This window comes from Equus caballus, chromosome 26 (assembly GCF_041296265.1).
Source record: "Equus caballus isolate H_3958 breed thoroughbred chromosome 26, TB-T2T, whole genome shotgun sequence".
Classification (NCBI taxonomy): Eukaryota; Metazoa; Chordata; class Mammalia; order Perissodactyla; family Equidae; genus Equus; species Equus caballus.
In genome coordinates, this window is record NC_091709.1 from 24,004,363 (window position 1) to 24,018,389 (window position 14,027).

The window sequence follows — 14,027 nt, forward strand, 5'->3', positions numbered from 1 at the left end:
CTCAAAGTTGAGTCTTGTGTAATTATAAATAATTTTCAGTGACTACTATTATATTTTTCTTGTTTTATTTATGGATCTATTAAAATCAAACGTATAGGAAAGAATATCATGGAATATAAATAATTATGCAAAAACAAATGAAAAATAAAAAACTTGAAAGAAGTGAGTACTTTATGCAATCTAGGGTCTAGATAATCAAAACTCACTAATGAGTTGTCAGGAGATTAGAAGAGTCAGCTAGAAAAGGAATTCCTTTAGAACCGTCAGTGCTAAATTAGCTCTATCAGGATCACAATAAAAGATACAGAGAGTACTCAGTAGTAGGCTAATTAACTTTCTCAATATAAGATGGTTCAGGTCTCACTGCAAACAATTCGGATTAAAAATGTTCATTTGTAAGCCCTTGGATCTATTCACGTATATTCCATGTATTTACATGTACAATATCTGAAACTATAGGAAAATTACCACACTCAGAAATAAACTTATTATATATATTTCTTTTATGGGAAATTGAAACAAAATAGTAAATATTATTGTAAAGTCTTTTATTCCATAAAACCTTTAATCTTTAGTGCCTTCAGGGAGAAAACTCATCTGCTTTTCTTATACCTTCCACTTTGTAAAGTTCACCTTAACAAGGCTTGTTAATCCAAAGAAACATTTTCATTATTTTAGGCTTAAGCTTTAAAGTACAATTGAGAGTCATTCACAATAGTCACATAATTTTCCACTGACGGATTGCTGTCTGCTTTCAAAGAACAATCATTTGTAATCTTACGATACAATGGTGAGTAAGCACCATCTTAAAGCAGTTTGTTTTGTATTAACTTTTCTGTTAACTCCATAATTTGTTTACAACCAAAACAAATCAGTCAACACATCTGTAATTTTCATTAGTGGCACAGCTTTTCTCTCTGATTTCAAAACAAAATCCTTGGCCGATGTGTTCATTAAATTCTGACTTTGTTTTCGTCCCCGTGCAGTATTCAAAAACAGCATGTGTGGTTCTTTTTCAAGACAATCGGAGTCTGAGACAAATCAAAACTAGAGTTCTGTCATCCCTAATATGCTCTGGAGAAGTAATCAGACTCCTTAGCTGAGTCTGTTTCAGGACCCACATTTCATGTGTGTGTGGCTACTCTGCAAGCCAGGTGGATATTTTATGAGTACTTTACTACCAAAGGAAAAAGAGGACTGATAAGCAATGACGTCAGCAACTAATAGATCTTGAACCCATCTTGTCTTAGATAACAATTGAGTAAATGTGGACGAATATTGATTACCTTTCTAGAAATGATTGCTTTCTTATTTTCTTTTTGGCTCCTTATCCTTGGCCCAAGAAGTTGATACATTAATATTGCTTTACCACAAAGATTTGCAGGCTTATTGCCTGGAAATTATGTGTGCAATTTCAATTCATTTTATAAAACATCTGTGTACGTGTGATATACAAAGAATTTACAGTTAGTCCTAATCCACCCATTGTAAACCCCATAAAATTATTCTTTTCCTTCGCTGTGTAACCTACTATTAATTTTATTAATGAGCTCAATGTTCAAATAACACAAGAACTTTGGCTAATGACAAAGGTCAAAACCTCTGTGAGCTGGGCATTTAAAAACAGTTTTTGAAAGGTCAAACTAATTGAAAACACTAGGTTACTCCCCTTTTGTTGTTTTGATCCACAACTATTTGTACCTCTGTTTGTCTGAGAGCAGAGTACACTCTCTAATAAAAAGATGGGAAATAAAACAGTGACTGTCACTGCCAGAGGTCAGTACTGAAAGACTTTTAAAAGTTCTATTAATAAAGTTAACAATATATGATTTGAGTAAATGCTGACAGGCAGTACTTTATCAGCTAATCTTAGAACACCTACTACTTTTGTGTGACAATTTTTATTGCTGTGATAATTTGAATTGCTACCATCAAAAGCATTGCTGAGAGTCGGGCACTATATAGTGTCATGTATAGCGAGCGTTGTATCTCAAACGGGATGACATGGTTTCTACCTTCTAAATACATCAAGGCTGGATGAGGAATATGTGTTGAAAACCAACAGGACAATATCCTAATATAATTTCAAGGTCATTGACAAACTTTATCATACCAGTTAAAAATATCATACCAATTAAAAATATCAGGTCAACTGAAATATATAAAAAAATAAATTAGGCATGTTAACTCACTTTGTCAAAGATTTATCACAAAATTCCCTTAAAAATAATTTATTATAGCACCTCAAATGTAAGTGAATTTGTAAAACTGCAATCAAAAACATACAATTTTTGTAACACTTTTACTCCTTAAAGTTTCAAACAATATGCATGTATATACAAAACCATATTCATATGAAATTTCACTTTTTTAAGTTCTGGATGGAACTGGTTATGTCAGAATGTAGAAAGGAGAGCAATGATTTTTTAAGTCTTTATTTTTTTTGAGATACTTTATTCAGAGTTTATTTTCTACCCGAACTTTTCTTTTAATCAACTTTTCATTTCCAGCAGTTACTTTCTTTTTAAAGCACTGTAGTATAATCATATAATTTGATGTAGAAGGGGGAAAAATGTTCTCTTAAAATTGCTCCCTCTTGCTTCCAATCCCAGCCAACTGGGTTACATTTTCAGTGCTTAAAAATGTGATGAATAGGAAATTGAGTCATTTAAACCTATACATCACCTAGGATATGCATAGAAAAGAATCTGAAAGCTGAGAGACTTTTCTTGTGTGTGATAAGCTCAGGATTTCATCAGGCTTTTACAACAGCTAATAGGGTGAAGGATGGCATAGCTTCACAATACGAGAGATAATGCTCCATTCCCGCAGGTAGTTATATAATACCAATCTCCGTAGCACTTAGTCTTTAACAAAAGACCAAACGAGTTCTTTCTGGGAGTTACTTAAAATATAGACCAGGACAATAAAGAGACTGAGTGTCACTGCGTATTGTTCAGAGGAAAGGACAGAGGGCAGTAGGAGTTGGACAAAGCAATAGGTATATCTGAGACAGCCTGGCTCCTAGGCTACCTTGATACCACATTTGTGCTTATAGGTTTAAGCACAGCCTCAGTTACTGCTCAATCAATCCCTATAAGATTTAAAGATTTCTGAGGCCACTGAGACTTCGAGGGATTTATTACAGCAGTCATTTGTCACAATTTGCCTTTATGGTTAGAGAAATTCAATGCATTTGTAAAATTAAGTAGAGCTGTTCACAAAGAAGTATCTGAGACTTCTCTAGTTCTATAAACGATTGCATTTTGACACATTCATATGATTCAATTAAACCTGTTAATGTATAGTGGAATGGCCATTGAATTCATATCGATATCTCAGCATATTGGCTTAATTGACTTAATGTCTTATTAAGTCCTCACTAGAAGTAGAGAAGTTTACAAACACTGATGAACAAACTGGAATGATTTCAAGAAAAACATTTAACTGTTAGCCTACTTTGTCTTGGTCTGAGTTCTCCAGAGAAACAGACCAAATGGTACATTAGTATTTATACATATATAGAGAGAGAGGGAGAGAGAGATTGATTATATGGAATTTACTCAGGTGATTATGGAGGCCAAGTCCCAAGATCTGCAGTCAGCAAGATGGAGACCCAGGAGAGCAGATAGTGTAGTTGTAGTCCAAAGGCTGGTAGGCTCGAGATCCAGGAAAACTGAATGTTTCAGGCTTAATCTGAAGGCTGAAAAAAAAGTGATGTTCCAACTTAAAGGCGATCAGGCAGGAGCAGTTCCTATCACCCTCTGTAAGATCAGTCTTTTTGTTCTATTCAGTCCTTAAACTGATTGGGAGAGACCCACCCACATTGATGAGGACAATCTGATTTACTCAGTCTACCAATTCAAATATTAATCTCATTCAAAAACACCTTCACAGGCACACCTAGAGTAATGTTTGACCAAATGTCTGGGCACCCCATGGCCTAGTCAAGTAGGTGTCTACCTCTTGTTAACATGACACCCATACACATCTCCTTAAACCATAGTTAATGTCCAAATAAAGACAATAACAAGGTCATAATTCCACCTAACATGAGACAAATATCCTACGTACAGTGAAAAATGCACAAACTCCTTCCCCAGAAGAGGAGGTAAAGTCCCTGAATGGTGTTTGCTCTTCTATGATATCCTGTAACTTAAATACTACGATGTAAAATTGACAATATTTAAATACTATTATATAAAGTCAATACATCTTTTGTTACATAAGAGATGAAGAAAACAAAGATATTTTAAACACATACACACACACGCATCCCAACATATTCATAAAAAAATAAGAGAAAATACTCATGACAATTACAGTCCTTATTTCTGTAACTGGCTGCATGCCCCTAGCTGGTTTTTATGACTACCTTCTTCCATTACCCATTCTGTATTTCATTTGCTCTCAGCATGCACCTTAGCTGGTGGTAGTTCTTTACCTGGTGGGGTGATCCAAATCTTTGTTCCTGAATTCCTGATGAGTCAGAGCCATTAGCAGTCCTTCCTGGATTAGGTTGCTGTATTTTTCCATTGACCTAAACTACAAGACATGGTAATACTAAGAGACGTTCTAAGAGATCTCCTGTATTTCAGACATACTCTTCTTTATCTCCATCGTATAGCAGTTGTCCAATTTCCCCTTGGTCAGGATCAATCACCCCAGTTAGCATCTTAGCTCTCTTCTTTGCGTGTTGATTTGGAAGCATGAGGAGCTCCAAATGGCTGAGTGACAGTCTTAACTTTCAGTGTAATGGAAAGATTGATATGTCTCCTGGTGAAAACGTTTCTCCCTTTGGATCTAAAACCTCTAAGACAGCAGAGCGTAAGGTCATGGAAACATGAAGCAAAAACTTTGCTAGTGGGTCAAAAAGGTACCATTCTCATTTCTGCTTCTTGATTCCTGGACCCATTAATCCTGGTTATTGGAGAAACAACACCATATATTGGATGCTGATTCAGAGCATATATAGCTTTCTGGAAAACATCACATCAGTCTGGCATGGTATTGTTACCTAGCTGACACCATAACTGAGTCTTCAAAAGGCCATTCTATCAAACCAGCCACTTCAGGATTGGGGAGAACTTGGTAAAGCCAGTGAATTTCATGAGCATGGGCCCATTGACATACCTCTTTTGCTGTGAAGGGAGTTCTTGGTCAGAAGCAACACTGTGTGGAATATTATGATGACGACAAGGCATTCTGAAAGTCCACAAATGGAAGTTTTGGTAGAAGTATTACATGCAGGGAAGGCAAATTTGCATCTAGAGCAAGTGTCTATTCCAGTAAGAACAAATATTGCCCCTTCAGTGAGAGAAATGGTCAAATGTAATTGACTTGCCACCAGGTACCTGGCTGATCACTCCGGGGAATGGTGTCATATTGAGGATTCAGAGTTGGTTTCTGCAGGTGGAAGACTGGGGACTCAGTGGTGGTCAAAGCCAGGTTGGCCTTGGTTAGTAGAAGCCCACATTGCTGAACACATGCATAACCTCCATCCTTGCCACAATGGCCACTTTGTTCATGAGCCCATTGCGTGAGGACAGGGATGGCTGGGGAAAGAAACCGACTAGTATCCACAGAATGGGTCTTCCTATCCACTTGATTATTAAAATACTCCCTTTGATGATCACTCACATGAGACATAAATATCTTCACGTTTTTTGCCCTTTCAGAGAGGTGTATCCACATACTTTTTCTCTACATTTCTGTGTCACCAATTTTTCAATCATGTACCTTCTTAGTCCCTGACCATCCAGTCAGACCATTGGCCACAGTCTATGAATCAATATATAATCACACATCTAGCTAATTCTCCTTCTAAGCAAAGTGAACAACTAGGTACACTGCTTGAAGTTCTGCCCACTGGGAACATTTTCCTTCACCACTGTTCTTCACTGATGTCTCAGAAAGAGACTATATTGTTCCAGTTGTTCACTTTAAGGTAGTCCCTGCATATCATGCAGAACTATCTGAAAACCAGATCCAAGTCTTCTTTTCCCCTGTCAACTAATCTTAGGGAACTCCCCATGAGGCCAAAGGTGTAGGCTAGGAAAGAGAAGACAGTGTAGCAGGACTAAGGACCACTTCTTCAGGTAACTTACTTGTGCCTCCAGGGCTACCTCAAACTTGATCATGTATATGCCATTTTCATTTAATGATGGAATGCTGCTCTACATGCCTAACTTTAAGGGCAAATTACACCGAATTTGCAATGGGCAGCTCAGGTTGCATGGTAACTTAGTAGTCCATTGTTAAGTATTCAGTCTTACTGATGCCCACTAGTAAGCCAACAGCTGTTTCTCAAATGGATGGTAGTTATCCACAGAAGACAGCAGACCTTTGCTCCAAAAGTCCTAAGAGCCTATGCTGTGATTCACCTATAGAGGCCTTTGAAGGCTCTAGACAGCATCCCTATATGCCATTGACAATTCAAGCACCGTTGGATCTGTTGAATCCCACGGCCCAAGTGGCAGAGCAACTTGAACAACAGCCTAGTCCTGTGGCAGAGCCTTCTCTTGTACTGGGCCTCACTCAAAATTAGCAGTTTTTTGGATCACTCAGTAAATAGGCCAGAATAACACACCCAAATGAGGTATATGTTACCTCCAAAGTCAAGAGGCCCACTAGGTGTTGTGCCTTATTTTTGATGGTGAGAGTGTCCAGATACAACAACTTATCCTTCACCTTAGAAGGAATATCTCGACATGCCTCATACCACTGGACTCCTAGAAATTTTACTGACGTAGAAGTTCCCTGAATTTTAGTCATATTTTTCCCTACCCTCTGTCAGGCAAACGTCTTAACAAGAAATCCAGAATAGTTGCTTCTTCTTGTTCACAAGTCCCAATCAGCATAATGTCATCAATGTAATGGACCAGTGTGATATCTTGTGGGAGGGAAAAATCACAAAGATCTCTGGGAACTAAATTATGACTTAGAGCTGGAGAGTTGATATACCCTTGAGATAAGGCAATGAAGGTGTGTTTCTGGCCTTCCCAGCTAAAAACAAACTACTCTGATGGTCCTTATTGACGAGTATAGAGAGAAAAAAAATTGCCACCTCAATAGCTGCATACCAAAAACCAGGGGATGTGTTAATCTGCACAAGCAATTAAAGTATATCTGATATAGCAGCTGCAATTCATGTCACAACCTGGTTAAAGTTACAGTAATCTACTATTATTCTTCAAGATCCGTCTGTCTTCTGCACAGGCCAAATAGGCAAGTTGAATGTGGATGTTGTGAGAAGCACCACTCTTGCATCATTCAAGACCTTGATGGTGGCATGAATCTCTGCAATCTCACCAAGATTGCTTTTGGTTTACTATTTTCCCAAGTAGAGGCAGTTCTAGTGGCTTCCACTTGGCCTTTCCATCATAATATCTCTCAGTCTATAGGTCAGGGAACAAAACAAGCAACTAAGTCTATCTAATCTGATTATGCATTTTGGAACTGGGGTAATAACCACAGGATGTGTTGATAGCCCCACTGGGCCCACTGTGAGACAGACCCCAGCTGAAAGTTCATTGGTCACGGGCCCTCCATAAGCCCCTACTCTGGGAGACCACAGTGATTATAGTCTCCTGGTATTAGTGTCAGTTCAGAGCCAGTGTTCCTCAAAGTCTGATTATTTCCTTTTCTTTAAGGCAAAATTACCCTGGTAAAAGATCATAGCTCCCTTTAGGGAAGGCTAGGAGAAAGATGAGTACTACATTTTTGGTTGTGTGCTGGGATCCTTCCTCAAGGGGACCTGACCTTCCCTTCATTCAAGGATTTCTGGGCCTGTAAACTGGCTCAAAATTCTGTTTTTATGATTCAGATTAGCTTTTTGGTCATTTCTCCTAGAACTTTACTGCTTACACATATCAAGTAAGACTTTAATAGGCTTCCTACCTACTTCACTTCTAGGAATACCACGAGCAACTAATTGACGCTGTAGGTCTGTAAGAGTCAAACGATTCTGGTTACTGCTTTGACTCTGTGGTCTATTATGGTAACCATGCCCACCTTGCCTTTGGTGATTGAGGGCTGCCATTTGGTGCTAGACACTCCAGGATCCAATTCCTCCCCCTGACTTGAGGTCCATCCTACAGTGAAGAGTGGTCACAGAGCTTACGAATCTACTTCTCACAATCATGATGAAAAGTGTGTATTGTGAACCTTCCCAGTGTGGGTGAGTAGACCCTAAATGACACATCTAACATTCCAATCCCTCTAAGCCTTTGAATCCCTTCTACGTTAAATCAAGGCAGGCCTGACATCTCTATTTCATTCACTGTGGGCCACCTGTGGGTCCATGTTTCAGGCAAGCAGTTAGAGCCATTTGTAACTCTTCAAACTGCAATATTAAATCCAGAATCTGCTTAGTGAACCCCTATCAATAAATTCAGCCTAATCCATCTTTAAGTTTTTTCCATTTCTGCAATGTTCTCCAGATTTATGTCTTTATAAATTAGAAAACTGGAGTAGTTCTTTTGGAATGTAGTGCATCTCCTCATGGGTTATACTTTGTTCCTTACCTTTAGGGGTCTGCTGGGACTTGAGTCTAATTACAGTTCTAGAAGCAAAGAGAGGTAATGGTGGTGGATCCTGAGGAGAATCAGCATTGTTTTGTATGGCAACCGCGTGACGGGAGGCCATTGCAGTTCCCTCAGGGAAACTAGTTAATCTCTTCCAATAAGCATAGAGAAGCACTTCCACTGAGATTCGGGAGGCCTCTTCCACTGTCAAAGAAGACTTATCAAAATTTAGGGACTCAGTCTCCCCAGCTTCATCAGAGTCTTCCCACAAGTCCCCTTTCTAACCAAGTAATGTCCTCACTTTAACAGTATGCACTCTCAGAGGCTGGGAATTCAATTTGCTTTATAATTTACTCACTGGAATGGTGAGATTCTGGGTTAGGTTTTCAACAATGTCAGCCCTGTGGTTACAGGAGACGAGTCTCCTTCAGGGCACACATAGAAGTTCCAGTCTTTATGTGGTCCGTGACCTGGGAATTAAAATCCCTGACCTCATCCTTTTCTTTCTCAACTTTGTCCTGTAACATTAGGAGCAACTAACCAATCTCAGGAGAACCAATAGTGTACAGTCAGCCATCTGTATCCTTGGGTTTTGCATTTGTGGAACTAACCAACTATCCATGGAAGATCCAAGATTGGTTGAATCCGTGGATGTCAAACCTGCAGATATAGAGAATTGTCTGTATTCATTGTACTACACCATTTTATATAAGGGACTTGAGCTCCAGCAGATTTTAGTATCCTTAGGAGTTCCTTGAACTAATCCCCTGTGGATACCAAGGGATGACTGTAGTTCCAGTCCAAAGGTTAGTAGGCTCAAGATTCAGGAAAAGCCAACGTTACAGTCTGAGATTGAAAACACACAAAAAAGCAATGTCCTAGCTCTAAGGCAATTAGGCAGAATTGCCTTTACTCTCAAGATGGTCAGTCTTTTTGATCTATTCAGGCCTTAAACTGATCCCATCCACATTGGGAAAGGCAGTTTTTTTTACTCAATCTAGAAACACCCTCTCAGATACACTCAGAATAAAGTTTGACCAAATATCTGGGCACACAGTGGCATAAAATTAACCATTATACTCTCCAATTTTTTTTTTTACCATAATTTAAATGCTTAACCCTCCCAAAATGTAGTTTTTTTTGCAGATATGAGAAAGGAGGGGCATGAGAAAAGGACATTTGATCAGATATCTGTATTTTAAATAATTGACAGAAACCCAAAGATGACGTCCAATATTTTTTCCTAAAGATCCACCAATAATTTTCTGTTATTTTTATAGAGTACTTAATTACGATTAACTCAATTATCTTCCCAAATATACAAAAACAGTCTTAGTAGCATCATCTACATGGTTCACCCATATATATATATTTCAATGAGATATTAGTGGGACATCTTACAACTGGTGCTGGTTCATCAGCTAAGTTGCTCTTTTGATGCGACTTCAACTAGTTTTTCAAAAAATCTTTTCCAAAATAATTGAGAGAAAAATACATAATTCAACAAATATTTCTTGCCCCTACGTTTGGTAATGCGCTTTATTGGTGAGTGGATAGGTGTTGATAATTTGAACCTGGACAATGAATATTTCTAGGTGAATAGTACACTACCAGGATAGGAAATGTTTTCATGCTACTCTCAATCACCAACAAATGGTTGCCATTCCTCTGCCAATCTGGTTTACAGTAAACCAACACAGAGTATTTTCTGGCGCTGCTATAAATACTATATTATTTAGCATATTTTAAAAAAAATCTATAAAACAACATCCTTGCCTAAAGGAGGCATTAAAAGATTGTCATATCAATTGTATAAAAACAATAATGTCTGTCCTATTTAAGATAAATATGTATATGGCTTATAATCTAAAATAAGTATTTTTTACAAGATTTGTGAATTATTTAGTCTGTCCCTTATTCTGGCCATTAGCTTTATTGTGGTGTAATTAACCTTCAATAAGCTGCAAGAATTAAAAATGTACAAATTGACAAGTTTTGATCTATATACACCTGTGAAACCATCAGTGCAGACAAAGTAATCGATATATCCGTCACCTCAAAAAACACTTCCTTAGGCCCCTTCCTAATCATTCCTTGTTTCTATTCCCTACCCACCCTCCCACCATTTCCAGAAAACCACTGATCTAATTTTGTTCACTATGCAGTAGTTTGCATTTTGTAAAATTTTACATAAGTTCAGTCATATATGGTACATATCATTTTGTCTGGTTTTGTTCATTCAGTTTAATTATTTTAAGAATGATCTATGTTGTATGTTACCAATAGTTCATTCCATCTGATTGCTGAGTAGTATTCCACTGTATGTATATACTCCAATGTATTTATCCATTGTTCTGTTGATGGATATTAGAGTTGTTTACAGTTTTGATTATTACAAATAAAGCTGCTAATTACCTCTGTCATTTTATGGACGTATGTTTTTATTTCTCTTCAGTAAATACCTATCAACAGAAGGGAGGACTCATAAGTTAGATCTATATTTAACTTCTTAAGAAATTGCCACATTGTGTTCAAAGTGACTTTATCATTTTACGTTCTCAAGAACAGTATATATCAGTTCCTCCACGTTCTCACACACACTTGGTGTAATTGGCCTTGACTTTTTAAACCATTCTAATAGGTGTGTAATAGTATTGCATAGAAGTTTTAATTTTCATTTTCTTAATGGCCAACGATGTTGAGCAATTTTTCATGGGCTTAGTTACCATCTTTACATATTCTCTGGGAAATTGTCTGTTCAAATATTTTCCCCCTTTTTTATTTATTTTATTTTATTTATTTTTGAGGAACATTAGCCCTGAGCTAACTACTGGCAATCCTCCTCTTTTTGCTGAGGAAGACCGGCCCTGAGCTAACATCCATGCCCGTCTTCCTCTACTTTATACGTGGGACACCTACCACAGCATGGCTTTTGTCAAGCGGTGCCATGTCCGCACCCGGGATCGGAACCCGCGAACCTCGGGCTGCCAAGAAGGGGAAGACGTAAACTTAACCGCTGCACCACTAGGCCAGCCCCTTTTCCCCCTTTTCTGATTGGCAAAATCCAACATCTAAAAACTATCAGCCAGCCAGGAATAGAAGGTATCTTCCTCAACCGGATATAGCATCTAAGAAAAATCTTTGGCTAACATCAAACTTAATGGTGAAAATCCGAATGTTTTTCCAACAATATCCGTAATAAGACAAGGATGTCCACTCTCACTACTTCTCCTCAACATCATAATTGAGATTTTGGCTGGTGAAATCAGGCAAGAAAAATAAATTAGCAAAAAAGAGGCAAAACTGTCTTCGTTCATAGCTAATATGATGATCTATGTGGAAATTCTAATGAAATCTATTTTTAAAAGTTACCAGAACTAATAAATGAGGTTAGTAATTCAAGTTCTATATACTAGCATAAAATTTTGGAAATTTAAAAAATATCATTTCTAATAGCATAAAAGTGTGAAATATTTAGGGGCGAATCTGATAAAAGATGTGAAGTTCTTCTTCCCTGACAACTGACAAGAACTGCGTAACATTGCTGAGAGAAATAAAAGAAGGCTTAAATAAACGCAGGCTGTACCGTGGGTCTGGAGACTCAATATTTTTAAAATGTAAATTCATTTTAATTTGCTCTATAGATTCAACAAAATCCTAATTGAAATTCCAACAAGTTTTGGTAGAAATTAGCAGTTAATTCTAAGACTTATATGGAAAGGTGAACTGCCTACATGAGCCAGACAACATTAAAAAAGAGTAAGAAAGTTGGAGGACTAATACTACCTGATTTAAGAATTACTGTAAAGCCACAATAATCAGGACAGTGTATTTTTGATGTTAAGATAGACAACTATATCAATGGAACAGAGTAGAAAACCCAGAAATAGATCCACATATGTAGGAACAACTGATTTTCCAAAAGGTATAAAAGTAATTCAGTGGAGTTAGGGGTCATTTCAACAAGGACAATAGAGCAATTGGACATCCATATTTGAAAAAATAAACTTTGGTCTATATCTCACAGTACATACAAAAATAAACTAAAATTGATTAAAAACATTATTGTCAAAATTTACACAATGAAAATCATCTTAAAAGGAAGTTTTAAGATACAAAGAAAGGTTTTTCACATGGAATGGAATAACAAGAGATGTTTACTTCCTCAACAAGCATAAGTAAGGCAGAAATTGCAAAGAATAATGATTTTTTTTTAAGTGAGGCCTGCAAATATCCACAATCATTGAGGGAAGATGTGGGGTTGAGCAAGAATGCTGGCAGAACAAACAGATTAAGTTCTAGTCAGTGATGAAAGTTACCCTACTTGGTCCTAAAAGGGATTAATGCTTAACCAAACCTGGATAATATTTCTTCTGTTTTTATTTTCACGTGAATATTTAGAATTGCCCTTCCAAGTTATAGAGTTGGTGATTGCATCCAGTCCTGACATTTATCAAAACAAAATTTATCTATCAATTCAGTGATGAGACTTTCATTTTTAATAAAATAATATTTATTAAAGAGAGAGAGAATAGTACAATAATACTGAAACATTTTTGTGGAGGATGTCAAAATTTTAGATGGTATAATGTTCTGACCATCAAGTTGGTTATTTGAAAAATTCCAGCATTTTAGATTCATTATTTGCTTTAAGGTTTTCAATTTTGCCCAAAGGATATAGATCTGGAGTATGTGATATAGTGAAATATTATAAATAATGAACATGCCCTGTACAAATGAATGAATATTTCAGGTTCTTCCTGACTAACAGTACTTGCAGTAAGAATGCAGATGAAGCATAGCATTAGCAGATTCAGAAGTGCTACAGAAGGTACAGAGAGGAAGCTGGGCATTTCATGGCCCTAACTTCCAATACTAGGAAAAAATTTTTGTATATGATCTTCAGAGGTAAAATATTAATCAACCACTGTTTTGCATCTTTACATTTATTCTCAGGAAAAATTTCACCTGCATTACTGTTTTTTAGGTATAGCTTCTATGAATACTCAAAAAATAATAAAAATCTCAAAATCAGAGTGATTGAAACACAGATCAAGCAAAAATCCCAGGGGTAGAAGTTATAGAGCTTTATATCTCTGAAAGAATCCAAGATTCTCCTATTTTTCTACCTTGTCATCATCGCTGCCCATATCCACCATCAAGTCACGTTCCAAGATGGCCACTGGAATATCAAGTCTACACTTAAATTCAACAAGATGGGGGAAAAAAACCAGGACATGTTAAACTGAGACGGCCTTCTCTAAGAAGCATTCCTGAAAGTTGAATACAACCCTCTGTTTACATTGCATTAATCAGAACCTATGTTACATGGCCACACCATTGTGCAAGAGTGGCTGGGTGATACCATCTTTGCTTGACTTTCCTGATGAATTTAGTGTATATGGGAAAGAGAGGAGGATGGATATTGGGTAGGCAACTAGCAAGCTCTGCAGAAGTCTCTATGATTATTTTACCACATTAAATTTTCCTATTATTTCTCTA

The 14,027-nt window shown here is 37.2% G+C and overlaps 1 pseudogene; it reads right to left on the minus strand.

The window, feature by feature from the left end:
* Nucleotides 1-4,868: 4,868 nt before the first annotated feature.
* Nucleotides 4,869-8,646, minus strand: LOC100629503 (uncharacterized; annotated as a pseudogene).
* Between the last annotated feature and the right edge of the window lie 5,381 nt (nucleotides 8,647-14,027).